At 42.2% G+C, this 15,306-nt stretch overlaps 1 long non-coding RNA gene across 1 annotated transcript in view; it reads right to left on the reverse strand.

Moving 5' to 3' along the window:
* The window catches only part of LOC145537823 (uncharacterized), an 80,822-nt gene that overhangs the window by 7,475 nt on the left and 58,041 nt on the right, over positions 1-15,306 (reverse strand). Inside the window, exon 2 of the long non-coding RNA XR_014076442.1 lies at positions 4,963-5,180. This is a non-coding gene — a long non-coding RNA (uncharacterized LOC145537823). The remainder of the gene's footprint in view (positions 1-4,962; positions 5,181-15,306) is intronic.

The following is a 15,306-nucleotide window of genomic DNA, read 5'->3' on the forward strand; positions in this document are numbered from 1 at the left end:
GTCTTCTTCAACACCACAGTTGAAAAGCTTCAAAACTTCGGCGCTCAACCCTTTTTATATTCCAACTCTCATACTCATATATGGGCTAGGGGAAATACCATAGCTTTACTAGATGGACAGCAGGTAGTAATTCTATGCAAACCCCAAGGGCAGTCACGTGGAGGGACTTCTGTGAAATGGGGCTTGTAAGGGAATTTCTCCACTGCTTCCACCAGTAACTGTTTCTATGTTCTTTCATTCTCTGACCATCATCATGCTAATCCTAATCGTCTCCACAACGTTTTAAATTGTTTCATCATGAAAGAAGAAAATGAAATAAGATTATGAGAAGCATCGCATCACTAATCTGTCACAATCATTCATATGAAGATAACAGAGCTTTTCCTTGAAATCACCCTTTCTTCTCTCCCAGGAAATCATGAGACTGGACCCATGACTTTCCTGCCACAAATCTCCCCTGCTCTTGCTGATGTTACTGAATTCTTAAACTGTTCAATAAAATGATTAATGCACATATGTGTCAGTAAAGAAAGGTGCCGTATTTGCAAATACTAAAACCATGTAAATCCAACTGTGTAGAAACTTGAGTATACAGTGTGGCAGGTGATAACTCTGTTTAGGATACATGGTGTGAACACTGCAAGTATCTTAGAGATCAGTGAGAATAAACGACAGATACTAACTTTCTCTGAGCTTCCCTTGTGGCTTAGCTGGTAAAGAATCCACGTGCAATGGGGAATAACTGGGTTTCATCCCTGGGTTGGGAAGAACCTCAGAGAAGTCCATGTATACCCACTCCAATAATCTGGCTTGGAGAATTCATGGACTGTATAGTCCATGGGTTCTCAAAGAGTCAGCCACGTCTAAGCGACTTTCACTTTCATTAATTTTATACAGTGATAGAAGGTTCCCACGAGATGTCATGTGAGCAATGGGACTGGTTAATGAGACAACTTGAAACAGAACCTGTGCTTTCCTAACTGGTATTGGAAAACAATTCAATTCTGTGGCTAAGCAGTGCTCACCTGCTATGGGGTTGTCAGTAGTGACAAGGATTTAAGAGAATGCAGTGTTACATGGGTTTTCCAGGTTTAGAATATGCTGACCAATGCAGGTCACACAAGACACATGGGAGCCTTCTCTGGGCTGGGAAGATCCCCTGGAGAAGCGAATGGCAACCCACTCCAGTATTCTTGCCTGGAGAATCCCATGGAAAGGGGAGCCCGGCAGGCTATGGTGTCCATGGGGTCTCAAAGAGTCAGACATGATTTATTGATTTAGCACACACACATATATAACAAAAGTGAACAGTAACTACTCAAGAAAGAGCACTGAAGTTGGATACAAGGCACCGGGTATGTGGTGTCTTATTTGGGGTGCTAGTGTCCATCACCAACTCCTGGAACTTGCTCAAACTCATGTCCATTGAGTCGGTGATGCCATCCAACCATCTCACCCTCGGTCATCCTCTTCTCCCCCCGCCTTCCATCTTTTCCAGCATCAGGGTCTTTTCCAATGAGTCAGTTCTTCCCATTAGGTGGCCAAAATATTGAAGTTTCAGCTTCAGCATCAGTCCTTCCAATGAATATTCAGGACTGATTTCCTTAGGATGGACTGGTTGGATCTCCTTGCACCCCAAGGGACTCTCAAGAGTCTTCTCCAACACCACAGTTCAAAAACATCAATTCTCTGGTACTCAAGCTTTCTTTATAGTCCAACTCTCACATCCATACATGACTACTGGGAACACAATGGCTTTGACTATATGGACCTTTATTGGCAAGGTACTGTCTCTGTTTTCTAATTTGCTCTCTAGTTTCTTAAGCTAACCTTAAAACGACAGCAAGAGTTCAAATCAAACCAAAAAAAAAAAAAATTAAAAATCTGAGCAGAGGTACTTCCCTAGGGGCCCAGAGGTTGGGAATCCACCTGCCAAAGCAGAAGACACAGGTTGAACCCCTGATCCTGAAAGATCCCACATGCAGCAGGCAACTAAGCACTGCTGCTGCTGCTGCTGCTAAGTTGCTTTAGTCATGTCTGACTCTGTGTGACACCACAGACGGCAGCCCACCAGGCTCCCCCGTCCCTGCGATTCTCCAGGCAAGAACACTGGAGTGGGTTGCCATTTCCTTCTCCAATACATTTAAGTGAAAAGTGAAAGTGAAGTCGCTCAGTCACGTCTGACTCTTTGCGAGCCCATGGACTGCAGCCTAACAGGCTCCTCCGTCCACGGGATTTTCCAGGCAAGAGTACTGGAGTGGGCTGCCATTGCCTTTTCTGAAGCACTACTGACCTTCTTCTCTATAGACCATGAGACTCAACAAGATCACCACCACCACGAGAAGCCTTCATATCACAGTAGATAAAGGCAGAGAACACAACAAATAACTAGTGTGTATTTTAAAATTAAACAAATGCAGAGCAGCGGCTTCAGCGGCTGCACTCTGCTGTGAACTAAGACTGTAAATTTATTACTGGTTCTCAGTAAATTAAAAAAAAAACAACAAAAAAACAGAACAGTTTGTTCAGCCCTACATTCAAAACAATAATGGAAACAACTGCCCCAGAGAGGTGAAAAATGAGAATTCAAATCTGTTACTCTATACTGATCTAAAACGGGGCTTCCAAAGTGACTCAGCAGTCAAGAACCCACCTGCCAATGCAGGAGATGTGGGTTTGATCCCTGGGTCAGGAAGATCCCCTAAAGAAGGAAATGACAGCCCACTCCAGTATTCTTGCCTGGAGAATCCCCTGGACAGAGGCGCCTGGTGGGCTACTGTCCATGGCCTGGAAAAGACTCAGGACACGACTGAGCGACTCAACAACAACAATCATCAGTTTCACGGTCATTTTCTTTCCCTCTTCCTGAGGCACGTTCTCAGAATTGTGACAACTTATGTCATGACGACAGTCTGGTTATCCTGTAGGTAACTTGTCCTCCTGGCGGGGGTTTCAGTGTCTGTAAGACAGCTCCCAGGACATGGCTCAGAATACTGTCTACAACCTTTGAGGACAAACGAAAGGCCTTGAATTCGCTCACTGACTACACTATTAGTGTTTAGTATGGTTGGATGTTTTTTTTTGCTTCTGCGTTTATCGCTTCTCTGGTTAAACTGATTCTCTGGCTCAAGTTTTTCCACAGACAAAAGGCAGGTGGAGGACATGGGGGGAAGGGCCACAGAGTCCTGCTCGGTTTCACTAAGATCCATCGGAAGTGGATTCTGTGCAGGAAGGGGTGCCAGGCACTGAGATGAGAACGCAGGTAGTTCAGTTTATACTCAGAGCTCGGATGGTCATGACCAGGCCAATCTAAAATGTTTATAGATTGCTTCCATGTCCTGGCTATTGTAAACAGTGCTGTGATGAACACTGGGGTACACGCGTCTCTTTCAATTCTGGTTTCCTCGGTGTGTATGCCCAGCAGTCGGATTGCTGGGTCATATGGCAGTTCTATTCCCAGTTTTTTAAGGAATCTCCACACTGTTCTCCATAGTGGCTGTACTAGTGTCCATCAGCAGACGGATGGATAAGGAAGCTGTGGTACATATACACAATGGAATATTACTCAGTCATTAAAAAGAATACATTTGAATCGGTTCTATTGAGATGGTTGAAACTGGAGCCCATTATACAGAGTGAAGTAAGCCAGAAAGAAAAACACCAATACAGTATACTAATGCATATATATGGAATGTGAAAGATGGTAACGATAACCGTATATGCGAGACAGAATAAGAGACACGGATGCATAGAACAGTCTTATGGACTCTGAGGGAGAAGGTGAGGGTGGGACGTTCTGGGAGAATAGCATTGAAACATGTATATTATCATATGTGAAAGAGAACACCATTCCACGTTCGATGCATGAGACAAATGCTCAGGGCCGGAGCAATGGGATGACCCAGAGGGATGGGATGGGGAGGGAGGTGGGTGGGGGGTCCAGGAAGGGGAACACATGTAAACCCATGGCTGATTCATGTCAATGTATGACAAAAACTATTACAATATTGGAAAGTAATTAGCCCCCAACTAAAATACATACATTTATTTTAAACAAATAAATAAATAAAATGTTTGTAGAGAAGCCTAGAATAATCAAGACAAAGGCAAAGAAAAAAAAGAAAAGAATACATGTAGTTCTGTCTTCCTTCGAGAATACAAAAGACAATCTGCCTTCTGTTTCATTTAGGTGTATAGTTCATTCGTACTTGTTGCAGGTCACTGCATGGCTGGGTTTAAGTCTGGTATTTCTCGGGTCTCTAAGTGCCTGTTGGTATTCGTTCCGTCCCATGGGCTTCATTTTACTGCAGACATCTACCGGACGTCTCTCAGGTGATTCTATATTAATTATATACTTTATATATATAGTCCATACATAATGTGTGTTAGTTGCTCAGTCATGTCTGACTCTTTGTAACCCCATGGACTGTAACCCACCAGGCTCCTCTGTCCATGGAGTTCTCCAGGCAGGAATACTGGAGTGGGTTGCTGTTTCCTTCTCCCCATATACAATAAACTATACCTATAACAAATTATATCTATGAAAAATTATATGTTATATGTTAATTCATTATATTAAAGCATCAAATACTTTTCATGGTTTGAAACTGCCTGTATATGTCTTGGAGGAACAAACTTTTTAATAAACTCCTTTTATTTAACAGGACTGTAATGCCTAGAGCTACAGTGATGAAAATAGTGTGTGTGTGTTTGCACATGTCTGTATGTGTCTGTGTGTTAGTTTGTGTATGTTTGTGTATGTGTCTATGTGTTTGTGTGTCTGTTTCTGTGTGTCTGTGTGTGTGTGTGTCTGTCTGTGTGTTTGTGTGTGCGCACGTGCCATTTTTCTTGGTTCTGGATTGAAATACATGGGGACAACTCTGTAGCTGATGAGAACAAAATGCTCCCAGATTGCACACAGACACCACATGTGCTACACTTTACAGACGTTTCTCTAATAACCTGATGAGTGAAGCGGTGACTTTTCTCGAGCACAGAAGGATTCAGAGTTTCCATAACTTGCTCATAAGGCCAGCAGAAAGTGGGGGTGTGGTCAGGAGGTGTATGAATTGCTGAGTCAGGGTGACAGCTGCTGCCATTTCATCCTTGAGAAAACACTACCAAGCAGTAAACACCTCATGACTGTTCCCAACACACTAGATCCTTTGGAGACTGTGCTTCTGCAAAAGGGGAGGCATTTCTTCCATTAATATGCAAAGAGAGTTCATTTTTTCTTAACTAAGTGAGGTACATTAATTCGTTGAAATCCAAATTTTTTTTTAATTCTAAAACATATTTCAGGATTCACTCATGGGATGGTGGGCCCACATTCCCTGACTCTGTAATTCTTCTTCACAGAGAATAAAAGAAAGACACAGCTTTATATGCAGGTGTGTATTACACCAGATGAATTTAATAAATACACCATTTCCTAAATATACTATAAATAGAAATGCAACTTTATTATTTACTTATTTATAAATACAGAAGTAAATTTCCATAAAACTTACAATATAAACTTATGAATATTGTATCATTATAAATGGAGACAGCGTTGAGTGTTATCAATAGATACTATAATAACAATGAGTAGTTGTACTTAAATATATATTTAATGTTTAATTGATCATATAATTGTGAGAGTCATATAATAAAATGTACACAAATATGCACGTTATTTACATGATGTATTTAATTTATGAATAAATAATGGACTTGTGTGAGGGCCCAGTGGTAAAGACTCCACCTGCCAATGCAGGGTACACGGGTTTCATCCCACGTCCAGGAAGATTCCACATACCTTGGGACACCTCAGCCCGTATACCATAAATAGTGAGCCCATGTGCAGCAGCTACTGAATCCCACAATTTGGAGCCCGGCCTCCACAAAAAGATAAGCTACACAATGCTGCACTGCAACTAGAGAGAAGCCCCCACTCGCAGCAAGTACAGAAAGTCTGCATGCTCAACAAAGAGTCAGAGCTGCCGTGTGTGAATAAATAAATGTTTATATAGTTTCCACTCATGTGTTATATACCTGAATGTATCAGTATAATCAAGGCAGCTATACATAACTTTACACATATGGAATACTGCCTATGGCATATAAATACTGCCATGACCTGTCACACCTTATGTTGTATATAGATATTGAGCTGTTTCCTTCGAGTCTCCTAAAGGAGACACAGACATGCCGATAGACACTTTCCTTGTCACTGGAGGAGCATGCAGGCCAATAGATAACAGGGTACCAGGACAACCAGGGTTCTAGAACATTCTAAAGATGAGCCAGAAGCACTGAGAGGGACAACAAGGTGCTTCTGCACAGCACAGGGAACTAGATTCAATATCTCATACCAATCTATACTGGAACAGAATCTGGCAAACACTAGACGTTGTCTATGTCTATAACTGAATCACTGCTGCATGGCAGCAACTAACACAACAATGGAAATCAAAGATACTTCCATTTTTTTTTTTAATAAAGTGGTAAGAGGCAGGAAGGAGGGAATCAAATCACAGTCAATCCCCGTACAAAGAAAAGAACCGCAGGCCTCGGCTCCCAGAAGGGTGTGTCTCCGTCCACTTCCATTCCCAGGATCCCACCAGCCACATGGTGACCGGTCCTCAGTAGGACACACAGTAACCAGAGGTCAGCGGGAGCTCTGACCCTGCAGGGAACGGGCCAGGGTGGGGGTGCAGAAACGGAGCCCAGAAGCAGTGACTTCCTTCTGCTACTTTATAGCTCAGATGAAACACCACTCCCCTACCATGCCTCCTAAGATGTCAATATTCTCGAGACGTAAGTCCACCGTCACCCGGAAGCTTAGCAACACGGCTCACCCCATGCCCAAGGCGCCTTTCACTCAGAATCCAGGTAAACGCGCTTCACCGTGTCACTTCCTGCTTCAACATTTTTAGCAATCTCCAGGGGATAAAGAACCAAATCTTACATGGTTCTTGTCTTGAAATTCAACAATACTGATGCAGCCACTGTCTTGGTGGTCCAGCAGTTAAGACTGCACCTTCCAAAGCACAGAATGTTGGGTTCCACCCATGGTCGGAGAACCAAGATCACACGTGCCATGGAGCAACGAAGAGTCGACACAGCCAAAAAAAAAAAAAAAAAAATACTGATGCCATCCTAACTTTCAGGCCAAATACCCACATTTCTGCTTAAGGACACACCGTTCAGCCTTCCGTATTTATTTATTTTTCATCCTTCCGTATTTAATCCAAATAGTTTCTTCCTCCTTACTTTCTTGCTTTTGGTAATGTATTCATCTTTGTGTTCTATATTTATCTACCTCACCACATTTTATAATACAATTTTCTCAATTGTTTCATAAATAGACTACAGATCCCTTGAGGAAAGTTTATAGTAAGCAGGTAAGTAAAAGTCACTGTGTCCTGTCCAACTGTTTGTGACCCTGTGGACTATACAGTCCACAGAATTCTCCAGGCCAGAATACTGCAGTGGGTAGCCTTTCCCTTCTCCAGGAGATCTTCCCAACCCAGGGACCAAACCCAGGTCTCCCACATTGCAGGCAGCTTCTCTACCAGTTGAGCCACCAGGGAAGCCCAAGAATACTGGAGTGGGTAGCCTATCCCCTCTCCAGTGCATCTTTCCGACCCAGGAATCAAACCAGGGTCTCCTGCATTGCAGGCAGATCCTTTACCAACTGAGCTATCAGGGAAGCCCAATGCGAGTTTATGCCAAATTAAGTATTTCTCAGTTCAGTTCAGTTCAGTTCAGTCGCTCAGTCGTGTCCGACTCTTTGAGATCCCATGAATTGCAGTATGTCAGGCCTCTCTGTCCATCACCAACTCCCGGAGTCTACCCAAACCCATGTCCATTGAGTCAGTGATTCCATCCAACCATCTCATCCTCTGTCGTCCCCTTCTCCTCCTGCCCCCAATCCTACCCAGCATTAGGGGCTTTTCCAATGAGTCAACTCTTTCCATCAGGTGGCCAAAGTATTGGAGTTTCAGCTTCAACATCAGTCCTTCCAATGAACACCCAGGACTGATCTCCTTTAGGATGGACTGACTGGATCTCTTTGCAGTCCAAGGGACTCTCAAGAGTCTTCTCCAACACCACAGTTCAAAAGCATCAATTCTTCGGCGCTCAGCCTTCTTCACTGTCCAACTCTCACATCCATACATGACCGCTGGAAAAACCATAGCCTTGACTAGATGGACTTTTGTTGGCAAAGTAATGTCTCTGCTCTTAAATATGCTATCTAGGTTGGCCATAACCTTCCCTCCAAGGAGTAAGCGTCTTTTAATTTCATGGCTGCAATCACCATCAGCAGTGATTTTGGAGCCCCCAAAAATAAAGTCTGACACTGTTTCCACTGTTTCCCCATCTATTTCCCACGAAGTGATGGGACCAGATGCCATGATCTTAGTTTCTTAGTTTCTCAGTTAGTCGAAATATTTCAAAGCACCTACATTATGCTCGACAGAGGATGAGATGGTTAGATGGCATCACCAACTGAATGGACATGAGTTTGGGTAAACTCCAGGAGTTGGTGATGGACAGGGAGGCCTGACGTGCTGCGTTTCATGGGATCGCCAAGAGTCTGACACGACTGAGCGACTGAACTGAACTGAACTTACAGTATGCTGGCAAGGAAAACGATAATTTTTAGTCTTTATTTGGGACAGAATAGAATTTGTCTTTTCTGTTCACCATTCACCACCACTGCTGTGGGCATCTCATTTATTTTCAGGGACTCCAGCCCTCAGCTCCTTTCTCTGAACGAATGCCTTGTTCTAACATCATTCTCTCATTTGCTCTGGTTTAAAAGGGGCACTTCATAAATACATTTTGAAAATTTGGCAATAGGAACCGTTTCATGGCCTGCTCCACATCAACTCCAAACTACTGTAAAATAATAATAATAATAATAATAATAATTTCATTTAGGTGTCTATGTGGGTTTCTATTCCCCAAGTTATTTTGCTACAAGAGTCTATGGGAACATGTGCACCTTGCTCTCTCTATATCTCTGAGCTCTCAGGTATCTGAACCACATGAAAATGAAATCAAAAGCTGAGTATGGATAGGTGGCAGGTCACAGGAGAAATGCAGCCAAAATCAAAACTTACTAAATGACAATGCAGTTTTGCTGACTGAAGTAGACAGTATTGTGTGGACAGACACAAATTCAGGTGTTAATTATAAAACCCTCTTACGTTTTCCACATAAGAGTAATGGAAGAGACATTACTCAAAGCTTTTGCAATATAAACAGAGTTTGTTATTGAATGCAAGGAAGGTTTACACAAATGCTCTTAAATATAATAATGAGGTACAATAACAAGTGTGACCAGGGAGACAGACCACTAAAATAGTTTCAAGAATTTAAAGTGAAATGGCGGCAGTTTAAATAACGAAAGTGATCTTAGGACCCAAACAGGAAACATGAGCCACTAAAAAATATTTTATCTTCAAAAATTATTTTCAAGGTCTTTCTCCCAGTTGACAATATATCCAATCCTAGAGAAGAGGGGTCTATGGCACGGTGACTACAGCCATGAAATTAAAAGACACTTGCTCCTTCAAAGACAAGCTATGACAAATGTAGGTAGTGTATTAAAAAGGAGACACATTACTTTGCCAACAAACATCCATCTAGTCAAAGCTATGGTTTTTCCAGTATAGATGTAAGAGTTGGACCATAAAGAAAGCTAAGCACTGAAGAACTGATGCTTCTGAACTGTGGTGTTGGAGAAGACTCTTGAGAGTCCCTGCAACTGCAAGGAGATCAAGCCAGTCGATCCTAAAGGAAATCAATCCTCAATATTCACTGAAAGGACTGATGCCAACAGTGAAGCTCCAATACTTTGGCCACTGGATGCGAAGAGCCAACTCACTGGAAACAATCCTAATGCTTGGAAAGATTGAAGGCAGGAGAAGGGGATGGCAGAGGACGAGATGGTTAGATGGCATCACCAACGCAACGGACATGAGTATGAGCAAACTCTGGGATATGGTGAAGGACAGGAAAGCCTGGGGTGCTGCATTCCATGGGGTTGCAAAAAGTTGGATACGCTGAGGGCCTGAACAATACAATAGCAACAGGACTGAGTTTAATCAGTGTGCATCAGTGTGCTCTTAAAGTTTTCCAGGAGTTAAGGAGTAGGAAGGTGCAATCAAAAAGTAAAAACCACTTGTGATTTTAATAAGAAACAAGTGAGGGAACACGTCTGTTTCATCATGTAGTTACCCTGTGTGTGTGTTGTGAGTGAGATAAAAACATTTAAAAGCTATGTTCTAAGCGAATGACAAGTATACGTGATATATTATTAATTACAGTCACCATACTGTTCATTACATCTTTCTTTAAACCGCAGGATCTCTTCAGGTAATTGTAACTAAACAAAAACTCCTTGTAGTTCAGTCAGGAAAGGATCTGCCTGCAATGCAGGAGACCCAGGTTCAATTTCTGGATCAGGAAGATCCTCTGGAGAAGGAAACAGCAACCCATTCCAGTATGCTTTCTCACAAAATCCCATGGACAGAGCAGCCTTGTGGGTTGTGGGTTACATTCCATGGGGTTGCAATAGTCAGACACTACTGAGTGGCTAAATAAAATTGGAAATCAGTATATGGTACGTCGCTAACTTCTATAATAATGTACATCAACTATACTTCAATTTCAAAACAAAGAAATACAGACTCCTCTGACGGATGCCCTGACAACCAATTCCTGGTAAAGAACCCACACGTTAATCTTCATAAACCGGACAGTACCGTCTTTAGTTGTAGAACATGAGCTTAAACTGATCTCTTCAATGCTAAACAAATAACATGGGAGTTGGGGCTATGAGTCTCGGACTGTTTGTCCCATTTTGGAATCTGAGGATATAAAAGAATATAAGTATCAGTGTCTTTGAAATACTTCATACATCCTGTGAGAGAGCGATAGCCTTGTTTATATGTATGAGCAGATTGTACAGATATGCCATGGTCCACCTATCTACATGAACATAATACAACCCTCTGTCTTTCTGCTCTGTATTTTTTTTTTCATCTTATTTGTCTGTATGTGAAAAAAAAGTTACCATGCTATCATTCAGGGAGCTAAGAACTGTCATGGTTTTTAATGTTGCTGCTTTCGCTAATTCAAGAAACTCAAATTCTATGCTTTCTGCTCAAATATGAATGATTATTTCATTTCATATTCTTCTGCAAGGCAGGGGGTGGAATCCTACCTTGCTTAATAAGATTGAATTTTCTTCTCTTCTGAGGTAAATGCAGAGGCAAAGATTGTGTTGGGTGTTGGTGAGAATCCAGTGAAAAGACTGAATGATGTTTATGGAGACTTAGACTTTTTAGATTACAGGAGAGTGGCAAACCGTTTCCACGGCTGCAGATAACAAGGAGAAGATTGAGGAAGGAGGTCCCCTGAAAGCATATGTCCGTTGGCTTGAATGTACTGACAGTTGCAAAGAGGTCTCCACTATAATTTATGTCAAGCAAGCACAATCGGCCTAAACTGAAAACAATGAGACTGCTGATTTCTGACATGGGGTCTGGTCTCCAATGTGCAGTGAACGGTGTGAGTCATGGTTGTGAAGCTGACTGTGTGAACTCTATAGATGGAAGGGTGCCCTCAAGCGCTGGGGAACAGATGGTGACCAAGAAACGTCTTGTCTGTTTGTTTTTCAGGCATTATGAGACATGCATGTTACTTAATGCAGTTGCAAAGAGAGAAGGGAATGTTTATGTCCTAAGATGTGAATATGCGAGCTGTGCCGATGTGTGTGTCTTCTCAAGCATGTTAGTTGCTCAGCAGTGTCTGACTTTGCGACCCCATGGACTCTAGCCTGCCAGGTGCCTCTGTCCACGGGATTCTGCAGGCAAACATACTAGAGCGGGTTGTCATTTCCTACTCCAGGGGATTTTCCCAATCCAGGGATCGAACTCAGGTCTCCTGCATCGCCAGCAATGGTAGGCAGATTCTTTATTGCTGAGCCACCCGAGAAACCCTTTATTTAACCATCAAGATCAAATTTTCTTTAACTAACCAATTTCCTTTAAATATGAAAAGTTCTTTAGCATGCTGAAGAAGTACAACTTGATTCATTTAAATCTCACAGATAAGTATGAGAATAGTTAAAACAAAAGCAAAAAAAATTGCAAACTAGTACAGCCACTATGGAGAACAGCGTGGAGATTTCTCAAAAAACTGGAAACAGAACTGCCATATGACCCAGGAATCCCACTGTTGGGCATACACACCGAGGAAACCAGAATTGAAAGAGACACGTGTACCCCAATGTTCATCACAGCTCTGTTTATAATAGCCAGGACATGGAAGCGACCTAGATGTCCATCAGCAGACGAATGGATAAGGAAGCTGTGGTGCATATACACAATGGAATATTACAGCAAACCCATGGCTGATTCATATCAATGTATGGCAAAAACCACTACAATATTGTAAAGTAATTAGCCTCCAACTAAAATAAATAAATACAAAAAATAAAATAAAGCGAAAAAAAGAGAGAGAGAAAGTTTTTTTTTAAAAAAAGATACATTCAAATCAGTTCTAATGAGGTTGATGAAACTGGAGCCTATTATACAGAGTGAAGCCAGAAAGAAAAACACCAATACCGTATACTAATGCATACATATGGAATTTAGAAAGATGGTAAAGATAACCCTGTATGCGAGACAGCAAAGAGACATAGATGTATAGAACATGGGACAGGGCGAGGGTGGGATGATATGGGAGAATGCCATTGAAGCATGTAGATTATGATATGTGAAACGAATCGCCAGTCCAGGTTCGATGCATGATACAGGGTGCTCGGGGCTGGTGCACCAGGATGACCCGGAGGGACGGGATGGGGAGGGAGGTGGAAGGGGGGTTCTGGAAGGGGAACACATGTACACCCATGGTGGATTCATGTCAATGTATGGCAAAACCAATACAATATTGCAAAGTAAAAAAATAGATAAATAAATACTTTTTTTTAATTCACACTAATTTTTACATAATTTGAAAACAAAAGGGGCACTGGCACAGACCTTGATCTCTATAGTTTACAATACTAGAAATAAATGTCAAATATCAATACTGTAGTATTAAGCAAAGAAAAGCCTACATAATTGATTTTCATGGGAAACATGTACAATGGAACATTCTAATCTTGGTCTGAGGCATGTTTAATTTCGTGTATGGACACGCGGACACGGGGCCTAATTAGGAAACATTTCAGAATATATATCTCCCAACATTTGGCAATAGCCTCATTTATACCTCTCTGATTACCACTATACCAGAAGGTAACTTTGGTTTATCTATTAATTTTATTTTCACATCATCTCCTTAAATTCATGATGGTGCTTGTTCAGTTCAGTTCAGTCGCTCAGTCGTGTCCGACTCTTTGCAACCCCATGAACTGCAGCACACCAGGCCTCCCAGCCCATCACCGACGCCAAGAGTCTACTCAAACTCATGTTCATTGAGTCAGTGATGCCATCCAACCATCTCATCCTCTGGTGTTCCCTTCTCCTCCTGCCTTCAATTTTTGCCAGCATCAGGGTCTTTTCAAATGAGTCAGCTCCTTGCAACAGGTGGCCAAAGTATCGGAGTTTCAGCTTCAACATCAGTCCTTCCAATGAACACCCAGGATTGATCTCCTTTAGGATGGACTGGTTGGATCTCCTTGCAGTCCAAGGGACTCTCAAGAGTCTTCTCCAACACCACAGTTCAAAAGCAGCAATTCTTTGGCGCTCAGCTTTCTTCACCATGCAACTCTCCCATCCATACATGACCACTGGAAAAACCACAGCCTTGACTAGACGAACCTTTGTTGGCAAAGTAATGTCTCTGCTTTTAAATAAGCTATCTAGGTTGGTCATAACCTTCCTTCCAAGGAGTAAGCATCTTTTAATTTCATGGCGGCAATCACCATCAGCAGTGATTTTGGAGCCCCCAAAAATAAAGTCTGACACTGTTTCCCCATCTATTTCCCATGAAGTGATGGGACCAGATGCCATGATCTTAGTTTTCTGAACGTTGAGCTTTATGCCAACTTTTTCACTCTCCTCTATCATTTCATCAAGAGGCTCTTTAGTTCTTCTTCACTTTCTGCCATAAGTGTGGTGTCATCTGCATATCTGAGGTTATTGATATTTCTCCCAGCAATCCTGATTCCAGCTTGTGCTTCTTCCAGCCCAGCGTTTCTCATGATGTACTCTGCATATAAGTTAAATAAGCAGGGTGACAATATACAGCCTTGACGTACTCCTTTTCCTATTTGGAACCAGTCTGTTGTTCCATGTCCAGTTCTAACTGTTGCTTCCTGACATGCATACAGGTTTCTCAACAGACAGATCAGATGGTCTGGTATTCCCATCTCTCTAAGAATTTTCCACAGTTTATTGTGATCCACATGGTCAAAGGCTTTGGCATAGTCAATAAAGCAGAAATAGTTGTTTTTCTGGAATGCTCTTGCTTTTTCAATGATCCAGCAGATGTTGGCAATTTGATCTCTGGTTCCTCTGCCTTTTCTAAAACCAGCTTGAACATCTGGAAGTTCACGGTTCATGTATTGCTGAAGCCTGGCTTGGAGAATTTTGAGCATTACTTTACTAGTGTGTGAGATGAGTGCAATTGTGCGGTAGTTTGAGCATTCTTTGGCATTGCCTTTCTTTGGGATTGGAATGATAACTGACCTTTTCCAGTCCTGTGGCCACTGCTGAGTTTTCCAGATTTGCCGGCATATCGAGTGTAGCACTTTCACAGCATCATCTTTCCGGATTTGAAATAGCTCAACTGGAATTCCATCACCTTCACTAGCTTTGTTCATCGTGATGCTTTCTAAGGCCCACTTGACTTCACGTTCCAGGAGGTCTGGCTCTAGGTGAGTGATCGCACCATCGTGATTATCTGGGTCATGAAGATCTTTTTTGTACAGTTCTTCTGTATCTCCTGTTGGGCCATTTCCAATTTGCCTTGATTCACAGATCTATCATTCCAGTTTCATATGCAATATTGTTCTTTACAGCATTGGACTTTGCTTCCATCACCAGTCATATCCACAACCGGGTGTTGTTTTTGCTTTGACTCCATCTCTTCATTCTTTCTGGAGTTACAGCTCCACTTTTCTCCAGTAACATACTGGGCACCAACCAACATGGGGAGTTCATCTTTCATTGTCATATATTTTTGCCTTCTCATACTGTTCATGGGCTTCTCAAGGGAAGAATACTGAAGGGGTTTGCCATTCCCTTCTCCAGTGGGCCACACACTGTCAGAACTCTCCACCACGCCCATCCATCTTGG

Source organism: Giraffa tippelskirchi, chromosome Y (genome assembly GCF_054371585.1).
Source record: "Giraffa tippelskirchi isolate mGirTip1 chromosome Y, T2T-mGirTip1v1.2.pri, whole genome shotgun sequence".
NCBI lineage: Eukaryota > Metazoa > Chordata > Mammalia > Artiodactyla > Giraffidae > Giraffa > Giraffa tippelskirchi.